We start from the raw sequence: 14365 nt of genomic DNA on the forward strand, positions 1-14365 counted from the left end.
AGGGCGTGATCCCTGTGTTCTGGGATTGAGCTCCACATCAGACTCCTCCGCTGGGAGCCTGCTTCTTCCTCTCCCACTCCCCCTGCTTGTGTTCCCTCTCTCACTGGCTGTCACTCTGTCAAATAGATAAATAAAATCTTAAAAGTGTTTATTAGAGGGACGCCTGGCTGGCTCAGTTGGTTAAGCATCTGTCTTCATCTTGGGTCATGATCCCAGGGTCTTGGGATCCAGTCCGGCATCTGGCTCCTTGCTCAGTGGGGAGTCTGCTTCTCCCTCTGCCTGCCGCTGGCCCTGCTTGTGCTCGCGCGCTCTCTGACAAATAAATAAAAATCTTAAAACAAAACAAAATGTTTATTAGATATCTTTGGCATTCTGCCTTGCTGTGTAGCTTACTGCTGTTCTGCAAATAAGGAAACTGAGTCATTGATATGTTAAGGGGACTGGCCTAGAGATAAGTTTAAAATCTGTCACTTCCATTGCAAAAGGTACTTATAGCACTGAGTTATTACACTTTAGAGTCTCTGAAAGTGAAAAATTACTCAGTCTCTCTTTCTGTTCCTTTTTGGAATCATTAGATTTATAATCCACCTGGAGTTTACTCCAAGTACCAAGACCTCTGGCAATAGCAGTATGTCATTGAAGTGAAATCCTATTCTTTGCCAATCTGGTCCCAAAGAACACTTTAAATAACAGGATACCCTGAAAATTATGCACACATAATATATGCTAATTTCCATGAATCAGCACGTTTGGTTACATATTACTGGTTATCACTAGCACCATATGGATTATTATTGAGGACCCAACTTTCCCCTATTCCTGTATTCAGTCTGCCATGCAGAGGAGACCAATTCCTTCTGTCAGATTTGAGGTGTTTGATATGCTATTTTGTCTCGACTGAAGAGACTAAGATGATGGCCAGGTGACTTGAAATAATAGTTATATACTTGATATCCAAGTAGGCATCTTGGGATACCCATTGTCTTCTTGTAGGAAGACCGCTCAAAATTGATGCATATAAAGGAAGGTTGAGATATATTTTTACATAGCCATTTATTATGACTGTAAGTAACAGACATGAACTCATACTAATTTAAAACTTATTTATCTGATTAGGTTGAATCTGTTTCAGTCTGATTGACTTATTCTGGGTATAGCTTGAGCAGACATTCAAGTGAATTCTGGTTTTTGTTTGCTTTATGTGAGGTGGCCTGGGGAAAGGGTATTTGTGCCTTTCTCATGAAAGAATGTGGCAAACAAAATTCTTACTAATCACCACTTACACAGGCTTTTGTTTAATGAAGGTTTTTCTGTATTGCTTTGGGGAGAGTAAGCTACCAAATACTGTCAAATTGTCCACCGGTCTCTCCTGTTAAGGCTCTATATAGCAGTGCCTGCTTCATGTGAGAAGCTTCTGGGTGGCTACTCATGCAGGTCTATGTAGGAATCCAAGACTTCATTAGGAATGTATTATTTCCCAAAGGCTATTGATTAAATCACCTGGTAATTCTCGTGGTCACCCAAGGGAGAAAACAGGTACAGTCCTAAATCTATTTGTCATTCTGGGATGGATACCCACATGCTTTGGTAAAGAGTTGGTCAAAATTATGAGGAATTTTTGTCTATCCTTAATTTGTCGATCTCTCACCTAGTTAAAAGTAAAAGAGATAAAAATAAAGTTGTCACTTTATTTGTAATATGGGCTAGTTAATATGGCCTTTTTTGTAATACATAAAAATTTGCAAACATATTAAAAAGTAAAGAGGTTATTATAACGAATCACCATATATCTGTTACCCCCAGTCTAGTAGTTATCTAGATTTTCAGCATTTGCTTTATCTATCCTTTATTTTTTCGTTGCTAAAGTATTTTAATGCAAATCCCAGATAGATATCATTTTGCTCCTACATATTTCAGTGTGCTTCTGTCAAAATTACTTTCTTTTAATGTAGCCACATTTTTTAATGTAGCCACTGTTGCATCTTAAAAAGTAATGTATTGCTTGGTATCATCTAATACTTAACTCTTATTCAAATATCCCTAATTGCCTCCAAAAATAGAGTTTTAATCTAATGTGTGCCTAATTAATATACATATCACCGAGCTCCTTAAACAAATACAACTTAAAGTTAATGGTAAAATGTTTTTAAAGATTTATTTTGAAAGACAGTGTGCATGTGCGAGTCGGGGGAGGGGCAGAGGAAGAGGCTATTCAAGCAGATTCCCCACTGAGTGTGGAGCCTAAAATGGGGCTTGATCTCAGGACCCTTAAGATCATGACCTGAGCCAAAACCAAGAGTTGGATGCTTAACCAACTGAGCCCTCCAGGCACCCCAAAGTTAGTGGTAAACTTTCATTTAAAGTTACTCCACATAAAGTGCTATCACAAAGTATCAGCTCCAGTTAAGTTCACGTCTGTCTTTAGTTCTTTTTTTTTGAGATTTATTTATTTTTGAGAGCGAGAGCGTGTGCGAGTGGGGGGGGGCAGAGGGAGAGGGAGAGAAGAGTCTCTTAAGCAAACTCTGCACTGAGCACGGAGCCTGATGTGGGGCTCAATCCCAGGACTCCAAGGTCATGACCTGAGCCAAAATCCAAGAGTGAGGCGCTTAACTGACTGAACCACCCAGCAGCCCCCTCTGTAGAAGTATCTGGAAAGGTTGTCTGTGCAAGTGCGGAGAGACTCCATAGAACAGCTACTATGTGCCATAGAAAAGAGACCAAATTAAGACTTTTGGCTCCACTCACCGGTTGGGTAATCACTCATTCTTCATTTTGCAATTTGTGAAGTGGGGTGGGGTTTATGCGTAAGTATTTTCTTCCCAGAGAAATGTTGTAGATAGTTGGGCAAAGGAAATTTGTTCTTGAGTTCTTGGATAAAGGGTTCATATAACTCTTTGATACACACACACAACTAAGTGTATGTTACTAGCTCTAGTTTTAATTTCAATACGAATGCCAATTTGGTAATCGAGGTGTGTTTTTTAGCCACTTTAATATACTCTAGGTTGCTGAATATGGGTAATTGGATGAGCAAACCTTTACAAAGAACTTTGAACTATTAAGTATTCTTATTTAGATATTTGTGGGATTAAAATTGAAAATCAGGCTACACTAATGTGGTGGTGGAGCTGGGGATGGGTGGTGTGGGTAAGTATGAAAAATCAACTTGGGCAAAAAGCCTAGACTCCACACAGATTTACTAAAGAAATTGTGTAACCACTACTTTTCAGAGAGCAATTCAGTGCTGTTATTATACAGGAAGGCATTAGGCATATCATTTCTTGAATTTTGGATTCAAGTAAATTTAGACTAGTAATCCATTTCCACTCGGCAACTTCTAGGCTATTTACTGATCCAGTCAGGTGGTAACTTTCCTCCAAACAGGAGATGAGTGATAATTGTTGGGCTGGGTCGTTGTTGTGGCATGGGTTTTGTTTTGCTGAGGGGAGAAAAAGCTATGGAGGTATTATTCTGTGTGCTTTGAAATCCATCATTGATAAAATTTCAAATGCTTAATAGAATATTATGCTGGCTGAAGCTGTTTAGGAAGATGCTATATGTAGAAAGCAAGACCTTGTATAAACTATACACTTATATTTTGAAGTTGTATGTGTAATGGAGACCTGGGCCACTATGCTCGAGTATGTGAGACCACAAAGGTCACATCACTTACCAAATCATGTGCTCAGTCCCAAGACTGTTATCTTCTGGGGGCTGTTTTTTGTAATACACACAAAGGTGCCACATTGGCTAGCAACTGCATTTAAACTAGATTTATTATATTCCTTATATCTTTATTTTGTGTATTTCATTCTCATACCTGATAGGAAATTCAGCAAGGCACAGGACTTAGTGTAATGTCTCACTTAGAATAAGTATTTTCCATTTGTCATTAATTCTGAAAAAAGAATATAAGGTGTATATCTATGTAATATGTTATCCTAAACCTGACTGCATTTGCCTTTAAATGATTACAGTCCTCAGTTGTAGAGGGCTGTGTTCTTGAGGACCTAGCGTACAAGTTCAATATGTTGATTACTTTCTCTAACTTAAGGTTCCTTCCTTTATGCACTCCTTCCAGTGATTTTCTTGACATTATTGTTCCACAGTGCTTCACATGGTTACAGATTGTACAGGTAAAACTGCATTTTTTTAAAAGTTTGTGTCATAACATCTATTATCATTTATGTTACTATAAGGCAAGAACCTATAGAAATTTAAGATGGGTTAAAATAAGTTTGGCAGAAGCATTTCCTCTAATGTGCCTTACAGTCTAGTACCTCACATTACAAAATCAGTGTTTTCCAGAAGAGTCAGTGTGTACATAAAACATTTGTGAGTAGAAATAATCTTTTCTTAGGCTGACCTCACAGCTTGTTTTTCACTGGCAGTGTATTAGCTTACATTTTTCCTCCCCTTTGGTTGAATAGCTAATGGTCTTTAAACAAGCTATTAAAGGGAAGAATGATTTTACAGTGCAAAAAAAAAAAAAAAAAAAAAAAGGCCTGGATTTTCTCCATGTTGGTGGTTTGGCTTTTCATGTATGTTTTGTCTCTGAATTCTTAGGTTTCCTTTGTATAGCCTATACTTGCTTAATCAAGATGATCTTGTGAATTTCTGTGAGATCAAAATCTTCTATCTTTATATGGCTGAGTAGGTCTGAGACCAAATAAAATTTTAAGGGGCCATATCTCTGTATAATGGAATTGAGGCATTAGTTGTACTTTGACGTAGGAGTTAAGCAGGGCTCTGGGCCCAGTTTATCGCACTCTTCCTACAAGCTTTGCTGTAGCTAGTTGTGGATCAAGATAAGTTACATATCCCTGCTTTCACCCCTCTCCCTTTAAATAATCTGTTAACACTTGCATGTTTCTAACTCTGATCATCTTACTCCTTGTTGTTTTTACTGGTTTCTGTGAATATTATTAATGGTGTATCCTATTGCTTGGCCACAGAAATAACATGCAGAAGGATGGCCGTTGGATATGAAATCAATTACTGAATATGACAGAGATTTATTTAAAAGCATTTCCCATCCACACCCATCATCAATCATGCTGCCATAAACTAGTAGATATTGCATTTTGATCCTAGTACCACCACTGTGTTTTCATGATTCCACATTTTATAGAATCTAAGAGTATTTCATAAGCTGTACAGAGTTGAAATAAGCTAAATAGGGTATCTAACTTATTAAGTTTTATTTTAAGAGTTAATTTCTGGCAATTTAAAGAGGTTGTATAGAAAGTAAGCTGACTACTTTTTAAAATGTAACTCTGGGCAAGTCATTTATCTTCTCTCAGGGTGTCAGTTTATTCTGTAAAATAAGGGAGTTGAAATAAACCGTCTTTAAGGTTCCATTCAGGTCTGATGTACAGGGTGGGGGGGCGGGGGTCAAAGGTTGTTGACAGCTGTAATGAATCTTTCGTAAAATAAACACATGACATGTGGGTTCTAGTTAGATGAAAAGTTGGTAATTATGAAAGATAACAGTTTAAGTCTGAATGTTAATGGGTGAAAATACAAGTTAATTTTACTGTTTCTGGGGTCTGAGTTAGCCTGGTTCGGTGAAGGTCACATCAGCATTGTTTTAACCGTTCATTGTGTGACAGGCCCTAGAGAATGTGGGCTCTGCCCAGGGAAGGTCACATCAACATTGTTTTAATCGTGCATTGTGTGAAGGGCCCTAGAGAGTGCTGGCTCTGCCCTAGATCATCCTAATCTTTGGGTGGTTTCCTTGGTTCAGTGACCAAGTATAGTACTCAAGCCTGCCCAGCGGTGTTTCTCAATAACGAACAACATCATATGTGCCAGCTGCTATTCTAAATGCCTTGCATATATTTGTCAAGAACTGTAAAAGGTCTGGGATTTTACCCTGCTTATATACCTGTTGCTGTTTCATGAATGATTGCAGAAGACTCGAGACTTCTGGGTCAACAACAAAAGATGGTTTATTATTCATTGCAAAAGCAGTAGCCAGAATATCAGCATGACACGCTGGTTCACTATGGTCCTAGTTTCTTCTACAAGGTAGACCAGGATGGATGCCTACACTGGTAGACAGTTGCATTACAGGAGAGGAACCTGAGTTTGGAGGCATTTACCACTTTTATGGTAAGCAGAAGTGAGCCTGCTCTTTGGGGAGGGGTGGTATTATTACCTCATGATCAGGGCCACTTGCTTTATTTTCATTTACTTATTTAGTTATTTTAGAGACAGAGAGGAGGGGCAGAGGGAGAGAGAGAATCTCTAGCAGACTTCCTGCAGAGCGTGGAGCCCAATGTAGGGCTTAATCCCATGACCCTGAGATCATGACCTGAGCCAAAATCAATCAAGAGTTGGACGCTTAACCAAGTGAGCCACCCAGGTGCCCCCAGGGTCACTGGCTTTAAACACAGCCCTTGGAAATGGCCTGGCTAAAGTGCTGTCAGGGCCTTTCAGTCTCAGGGCCTTTCTACCCAGTAAGAATGTTCAGAGTTGCTCAGGGATTGATGGCAGATATCCTCCCCCATCAATAGTGACTCATTTGGTCCTCACATCAGTTATTTTGTGGGTGAGGAGAAGTGTGCAGAAAAGGTAAGTAACTTGCCCAATGAAATATAGTGGTGAATTTGGAATTCAAGACCAGTGTGACTATGAAATCCATGTTTTTTTTTTAAAGATTTTATTTATTTATTCGACAGAGATAGAGACAGCCAGCGAGAGAGGGAACACAAGCAGGGGGAGTGGGAGAGGAAGAAGCAGGCTCATAGCAGAGGAGCGTGATGTGTGGCTCAATCCTATAATGCCGGGATCACTCCCTGAGCTGAAGGCAGACGCTTAACGACTGCGCCACCCAGGTGCCCCGAAATCCATGTTTTTAACCATTATTTTCTATATTGTCTAAGACCCTAAATTTCAGACTGGCTCTGAATTGACCTGAAGACCTAGTGGTTCTCTAGACTGGTGATGGTTGGACCTGGCCTACATTTGCACTATGCTTATGTAAGAAGACCAAATTCAAGGGCCATTCATTTTAGTGCCACTGACAATCAGTAGTTAAAATTCTTTTAATCATTGCCATGAAGTAGTGGATCAGACATGTGACCACTTGCTAGAAAATAGCCATGAGGACGAAAGTGATACGGCTGTGTATTTTAAGGATATATGAACATAATTCTTAAAAATATCAATCTGGCCTCTTAAATAATTTCATGGTCAACACAAGGCCTACCGTACTTTACAACTGTTGCATATTGCATATGATTCTCTTTTTTGTCTTTGTATGTTAGCCATGAAGAGCGTAGCTTCTGGACAGGTTACACTGCAAGCCAAATTGCCTGATTGATCTTTTAGTTTCTATCTCTCCTCCTCTGCCCATTTCCCTTTTGTTTGTGAAATTTTGTGTGAAGTAAAACTGCTTTGGAAAAACTAATGCTATCTCCTGGTCCACAAGTAACGATGTGCATTGTTTCTTGTTTAGGGGAGTGCCAAGAACCACCTACCTTCTCCTGCTGTTTCTTGTGACTGCTTTGCCTAAAGATTGGCTGCTATAAAAGTGTGGCATATTCAGCCAAGTGCTATCTTTTTTAATTAGCCTGCTGAAAGTGTTGTGACAAACTATTTTTGTGTTGACGTGTGGCGAGTAATAGAGTCCTAAACTATGGGCTTACATGCCAAATAATATGGAAGTGTGTATATGATTTGAGTTCTAGCCCTTCAGTCTTAATCATCATCCTTCCAAGAGGAAAAGGGAGCTTTTAATTAAAAAATGTGATGAATAAAACAGATCATAGTTATACCAGTATATGCCTGGAAATTGGGCTGTTTCATACTTACGATCACTAACTTGCATGAGTTAAAATTTCTGTGTTGGTTCTTTTCATAGAACTATGTACAATATGTATGAAACGGGAGGTAAAGGACATCTTAAGCTCACATAATGATATAAACATAACTGGGAAAGCTGGTAATTAAGCCAACTAAGTATTTTTTTAATTTCTGTTTTTCAAATATCTCTCTTACCTATTCTTACAAATTTGTATTTCCTCCTAATATGGTCTTGGCTGTTGATGTCCTTCTTTTGTTTTTGACCTCATCTAGAGCTCTAAAGAGCCTTGGGTTTTAGAAAAATACATGAGGAAGGATGTTACATTCTTGTCCCGAAAAGTATGTTCTTCTTTCTCTCTACACCAGTGGTTCTCAGTAGGGCACAATTTTGTCTTCCAGGGGAAATTTGGTAGTGCCTGGAGACATTTGTGATTGTCACAAATGGAGGGGGGTGCTACTGGTATCTAGTGAGTAGAGGCCAGGCATACTGTTGAATATCCTACAGTGTGCAAGACCGTTCCCTATGACAAAGAATTATCCTGCCCAAAAGGTCAGTAGTGCCAAGGTTGAGAAACCCTGCTTTGGTCTCTATGAGTTTGTGTTTATTTAATGTGAGAAATTCCTATGGCTCCTTAGCCAGTCATTCCTTCTTCTATTCTGTCCTTCCCTCTGTGAGACAGGGCCAGATTATCCCTGTTTTCAAGGAAGCATTGTTTGTCTCATTGCCTCCTACCAATTTTATTTTCATTTCCTTCCTTTCCACTACTGGAAATCTGCTGAACTGGACTATTTACAACTTTGTTGTTGTAAACTTTACCTCTTATCACTTATTTCTGACCTCTGAGAAAAAATTTTTTTTATTCACTCTCATCCTAATGAGTTGAAAAGGGAATTTTTCCATCTGCTGATTCCTCGACATCTTAAACAACTTTTGATGCTGGTCACTTTAACTCATCATCTATATGGACATTACATTCCATGGTACAGTCTTCTCTGGCAGCTCCTGTCACTGCTTTTGTTGACTGCCAAAGGTAATGGCTTCCTTTGCCTTTTATCTCAAAAGTTTTTTCTTTATCTGCTCTTCTCTATATACAATTGCAGCCAATCACATGCCTCTTCAAATACTACCTGAATGCAGTTGATGCCAAACCTTCCTAGCTACTCTAACATCAAAGTTCAATACCGTATCATTGTTTGCTGAAAGACATTTCCTAATTATGATGCAGTTCTACCAAAAATAGCATAAAGTTGTTGCTTCATGTCTCTGAGACACATGTGAAGCCTGGAATACTATATGGCAGTGGTTGTTTTAATATTCTCTTTACAGGGAAAATAAAAATTAACTTGATATGTAGACACACATACATATGGTGTTTATCAAGTTTACTTATTCAAGATAAGCTCTTTCCTTATCACCAGACTGTATTACTGTAATATTAGTCACTGACTGACCTTTATGATTTCTGGTCCACTTAATCAAGGTTAACTTCCCTATTTGACTATTGAAAGTCAGTGAGTACTTTTTAAAAAAAAGATGTTAGTTAACATGTAGTGCAATATTGGTTTCTGGAGTAGAATTCAGTGATTCATCACTTACATACAACACCCAGTGCTCATCACAACAAGTGCCCTCTTTAATTTCCATCACCCATTTAGCCCATCCCCCACCCATGTCCCTCCGTCAACCCTCAGTTTGTTCGCTGTCGTTAAGAGTCACTTATGGTTTGTTTCCCTCTCTCCTTTTTTTCTTTTCCCCCCTTCCCATATGTTCATCTGTTTTCTTTCTTAAATTCCACATGAGTGTGATCATATGGTATTTGTCTTTCTCTGACTGACTTATTTCACTTAGCGTAATACACTCTAGCACCATACACAGCGTTGCAAATGGGAAGATTTCATTCTTTTTGGTGGCTGAATAATATTCCTGTGTGTGTGTGTGTGTGTGTGTGTGTATGTATGTATGTATCACATCTTTATTCCTTTATCAGTTGATGGACATTTGGTCTCTCTCCATAGTTTTGCTATTATTGATCATGCTGCTATAAACATCAGGGTGCATGTACCTCTTCGAATCTGTATTTTTGTATCTTTTGAGTAGATACCTAATAGTGCAATTGCTGGGTTATAGGGTAGTTCCATTTTTAACTTTTTGAAGAACCTCCGTACTGTTCTCCACAGTGGCTGCACCAATTTGCATTCCCACCAACAGTGCAGGAGTGTTCCCCTTTCTCCATATCTTTGCCAACACCTGTTGTTTCTTGTGTTGTTAATTTTTGCCATTCTGACTGGTGTGAGGTGGTATCTCATCATAGTTTTGATTTGTATTTCCCTGATGATGGGTGATGTTGAACATCTATCTTCTCATGTGTCTGTTAGCCATCTGGATGTCCTCTTTGGAAAAGTATCTATTCATGTCTTCTGCCCATTTCTTAACTGGGTTATTTGTTTTTTAGGTGTTGAGTTTAAGTTCTTTATAGATTTTGGACACTAATCCTTTATCATATATGTCATTTGCAAATATCTTCTCCCATTCTGAAGGCTACCTTTTAGTTTTGTTGATTGTTTCCTTACTGTAAGAAGCTTTTTATCTTGATGAAGTCCCAGTAATTCATTTTAATACTGGAAGTCTTAGCCTCAGCGATCAGACAAGAAAAATAAATAAAAGGCATCCAGATTGGCAAGGAAGAAGTCAAACATCCGCTGTTTTCAGAAGACATGATACTCTATGTAGAAAACCCGAAAGATTTCACCAAAAAATAGCTAGAACTCTGGTGAATTCAGCAAAGTTTCAGGGTATCAAATCAATGTGCAGAAATCTATTACATTTCAATACACCAGTAATAAAGCAGCAGAAAAAGAAATCAAGGAATGGATCCCATTTGCAGTTGCACGAAACACAATAAGATACCTAAGAATAAACCTAACTAAAGAAGTGAAAGATCTGTACTCTGAAAACTATAGAATACTTTTGAAAGAAATTGAAGAGGACACAAAGAAATGGAAAAACATTCCATGCTCATGGAACAAACACTGTTAAAATGAAGCAGTCTACAATTCAGTGTAATCCCTATCAAAATACCACCAGCATTTTTCACAGAGCTAGAACAAACAATCCTAAAATTTGTATGGAACCACAAAAGACCCCAAATAGCCAAAGCAGTTCTGAAAAAGAAAAAACTGGAGTCATCACAATTCCGGATTACAAGCTATATTACAAAGCTGTAGTCATCAAGACAGTATGGTACTGGCATGAAAACAGACACATAGATCAGTGGAACAGAATAGAGAACCCAGAAATGGACCCACAACTATATGGTCAACTAATTTTGGATAGCAGGAAAGAATATCCAAAGGAAAAATAGACTCCTTAACAAATGGTATCAGGAAAACTGGACAGCAACATACAGAACAATAAGACTGGACCACTTTCTTACCCCACACAAAAATTAAATTCAAAATGGATGAAAGACCTAAATGTGAGACAAACTATCAAAATCCTACAGGAAAACACAGGCAGAAACCTCTTTGACCTTGGCTGTAGCAACTTCTTATTAGACACATCTCTGGAGGAAGGGGAAGCAAAAGCAAAAGTGACTACTTCTAATCTAATTCATTGGGACCAATCTTATTTTTATATTTAGGGTTACTGTTAAGCTACCTAATTTTATCTTTTTTTATCTTCCTTTTTCTGTTTGTCCCTTTATTTAAGTGAAGCTGTTTCCTAAATTGTTCCATCTACTTGAAATAACCTCTTATCCTTTTTTTCTTCTCAGAGGATTCTAAGTACCTTCCTTCCATTTCTTCATGTAACTTCTTAAAATCTTTGTTACCTGAAAGTGACATGATCAGCTCATTCCACTTCAACCTTCAGTTTCTTGTAGAGAGCCGGATTATTCTGCATGGCTGTACTTACAGTTGTACTTATTATAAATATATGTTATAGAGTATAATCATTCCACACATCAAATCATTATTATGCATGAGGCATCATGTTGAGGGTATAAAAACAGCTGTACATAGGTTTTACTCTTGAGGAGCCCATGTACTAGTGAGAAAAGGGAGACATACAAGTCTAAGTAGTAAGTTCTATAATAAATAGGTGTGAGCAGAGTATTGTTTGGAATGCCACATATAGTTGCTAGTAGGGAGAGGGGAGACTTCACAGAGGCCACATCTGACCTGGGTTTTGAAGAATGAAAAACAGTTTATTTAAAAAAAATTATTAAAAGATTTTATTGATTTATCTGAGAGAGGGAAAGAGAGCATGAGGGTGGGGAGGGGCAGAGGGAGAGGGAGAAGTAGGCTCCTTGCTGAGCAGGGAGCCCGATGTAGGGCTCTATCCCAGAACCCCAGGATCATGACCTGAGCTGAAGGCAGATGCTTAACCAACTGAGCCACCAGGCGCCCCTGAAAGGCAGTTTAGTAAGGTTAAATGAGGATGTTCTCAGTAGAGAGATCATCACGTATATAAATTAAAGTTATAAAGGCAGGTTTTTTTTTTTAAGTCTTACTGATTTCATTTTTAATTGTTTTAACATTTCTTTATTTTTAAAGAGTGAGAGTGTGAGTGGGGGGGAGGGGCAGAGGGGGAGAGAGAGAGAGAGAGAGAATCTCAAATAGACTCTGCACTGAGTGTGGAGGCTTGTGCAGGGCTCAATCTCAGGACTCTGACAACATGACCTGAGCTGAAATCAAGAGTTGGTTGCTTAACCAACTGAACTACCCAGGTGCCCCATTGATTTTATAAGTTAATATCTTGTAGAGAAGTCTATGACTGAAATTGCCTTGTAACTGAATATGGGTGATGGTATGAAGCACTTTTTACCAATTCAAAAGTGAGGTGGAGAAAGGGAATTAACATTTACCAAGAACCTACGTTGTTTCAGGCGTTCTGGGAGCTTTACATCACCAACTTACTTAATTTTTATCAGAAACATGTAAATGTAGTTATTTTCCACATTTTATAAATATAGGAAATGAGCCTTAGGTTAACTGAATCTGATTCTGAAATACATGCTGTTTTATGATAGCATGCTACCTTTATAGGAGTGACATTGTCATTAAAACATAGAAATGAACTATAATTTTTTCTGCTTTATTAAAATATACTTAATATTTTATATTTTTATGTTTTTTTCTATCACAAATGTTATTAAGTCTCATAAATGCATCTTAACACATTTCATCATTGTTGGATTAAGTTAGCTGAGGAAATTCTTGTTAAATATTTAATAAAATTTAATAAGCATTTTGGAGAAACCTACCCTAGTATCATGCTGAGCATTTTTGAAGTGCTAAAATAAATAGTCCCTGCCCACTGGGAACACCGGGTTGGAGAGTCTGATGTGTACAAACCTTGGTGCAAGGTGGAATGTGATAAGTGCTACTACTGTAGAGGTAGAGAGTGCTGGGAGTTTTAGGGGTGACTTCATGGAAAGATAGGTAACAGAAGATAGTTGAAGTGCAGCTAGTTTTTTCTTAAACAGTGATAGAGAGTGGAGAGGGGACATTTTGTAGAACTCCAAGGGAATTAGGAAGTTGTAGCAAGTTTGAAGAATTAAGAGTCTAGTGAGGCCCAGTTGTGCATATGTGAGTGGTGGAGGTCAGTCTGGAGGGAGATTACAGTTTCATCATGGTGAGCACTGAGGCTCCTCTAAACAGTTTGGACTTCATTCTGTAGAGTATCTGAGTAGGGGAGTGATGTGATCAGACCTTTCAGACCTTACTTTAGACTTTTCATAATTGGAAATATCATGAAGTCTAGAATCTTTTGTCAAAACTCTTTGATAATTGGCCTATTTGTAGTGTAAATACAGAGGCATCTATTAATTTTGATACCTTTTGGCATGCTTTAATTTGACAGCTTTGAAAATTTGTGAAATGAGGCATGTACTATGAATAGTGTGTACTTTGATAACTTAACAGTTATCAGTTATAACTTACGGTTATAACTTACAGTGACTTAATTGACCCTTGCTCCCAGCCTCCTCTTCTGTAGATCTGTCCAAGTCTAATTTTTTGTTTGTTTGTTTGTTTTTACAAATAGTGCTCTAAAGGTCAGGTTGCTTAACATACAAGACTACTGGTGTCAAGCTGAATGTGTTTTGTCTAGGCTGAATTATCGTTCCCAGAGTGTTCTAAGAGAAGCTGCAGGATTTATGATATACAAAACTGGGTAAAATTATCCTCACTGAAGTGTTGTTATACTTTGGTTGTTTATTACCATTTTTACATATGAATCTCCTCTGACAAAACAAAGCTACATTGCTTACAACTATGGCAAAGTAGTCTCAGGGCTGTGATTTGAACTCCAGCCACTCTTAGGGTAATTCACTGAAAAAATGAGCTTTGTATTAAGAGACACTGTCAACTTGGTTTTATTAATACATCTTCTAAAGTTATTATTATTACAGGGGTCCAAATGAAGTTGAGACAAGAGCCAAAGGAATGAAAATTTGTCCATATACAAAAGATTACATATACCCAGGATATCCAAGTATGTGTTAATTTGTGTTCAAATCTAGTTCTTACACAAAACCTAATTTGTAACGTGAAT

The 14365-nt window shown here is 38.1% G+C and overlaps 1 protein-coding gene across 6 annotated transcripts in view; it reads left to right on the forward strand.

Moving 5' to 3' along the window:
- Positions 1–14365, forward strand: part of DIAPH2 (diaphanous related formin 2) — a 992113-nt gene that overhangs the window by 5860 nt on the left and 971888 nt on the right. Inside the window, exon 1 of one of the 6 annotated variants that reach the window (XM_057313025.1) lies at positions 14276–14305. The exons of the other annotated variants lie outside the window; for them this stretch is intronic. The gene's annotated coding sequence lies outside the window, so the exon portion shown is untranslated. Of the gene's footprint in view, positions 1–14275; positions 14306–14365 lie in introns of those variants that run through there. 6 annotated transcript variants of the gene reach the window in all.

The sequence above is a fragment of the Ursus arctos genome, chromosome X (genome assembly GCF_023065955.2).
Source record: "Ursus arctos isolate Adak ecotype North America chromosome X, UrsArc2.0, whole genome shotgun sequence".
NCBI classification, from domain to species: domain Eukaryota; kingdom Metazoa; phylum Chordata; class Mammalia; order Carnivora; family Ursidae; genus Ursus; species Ursus arctos.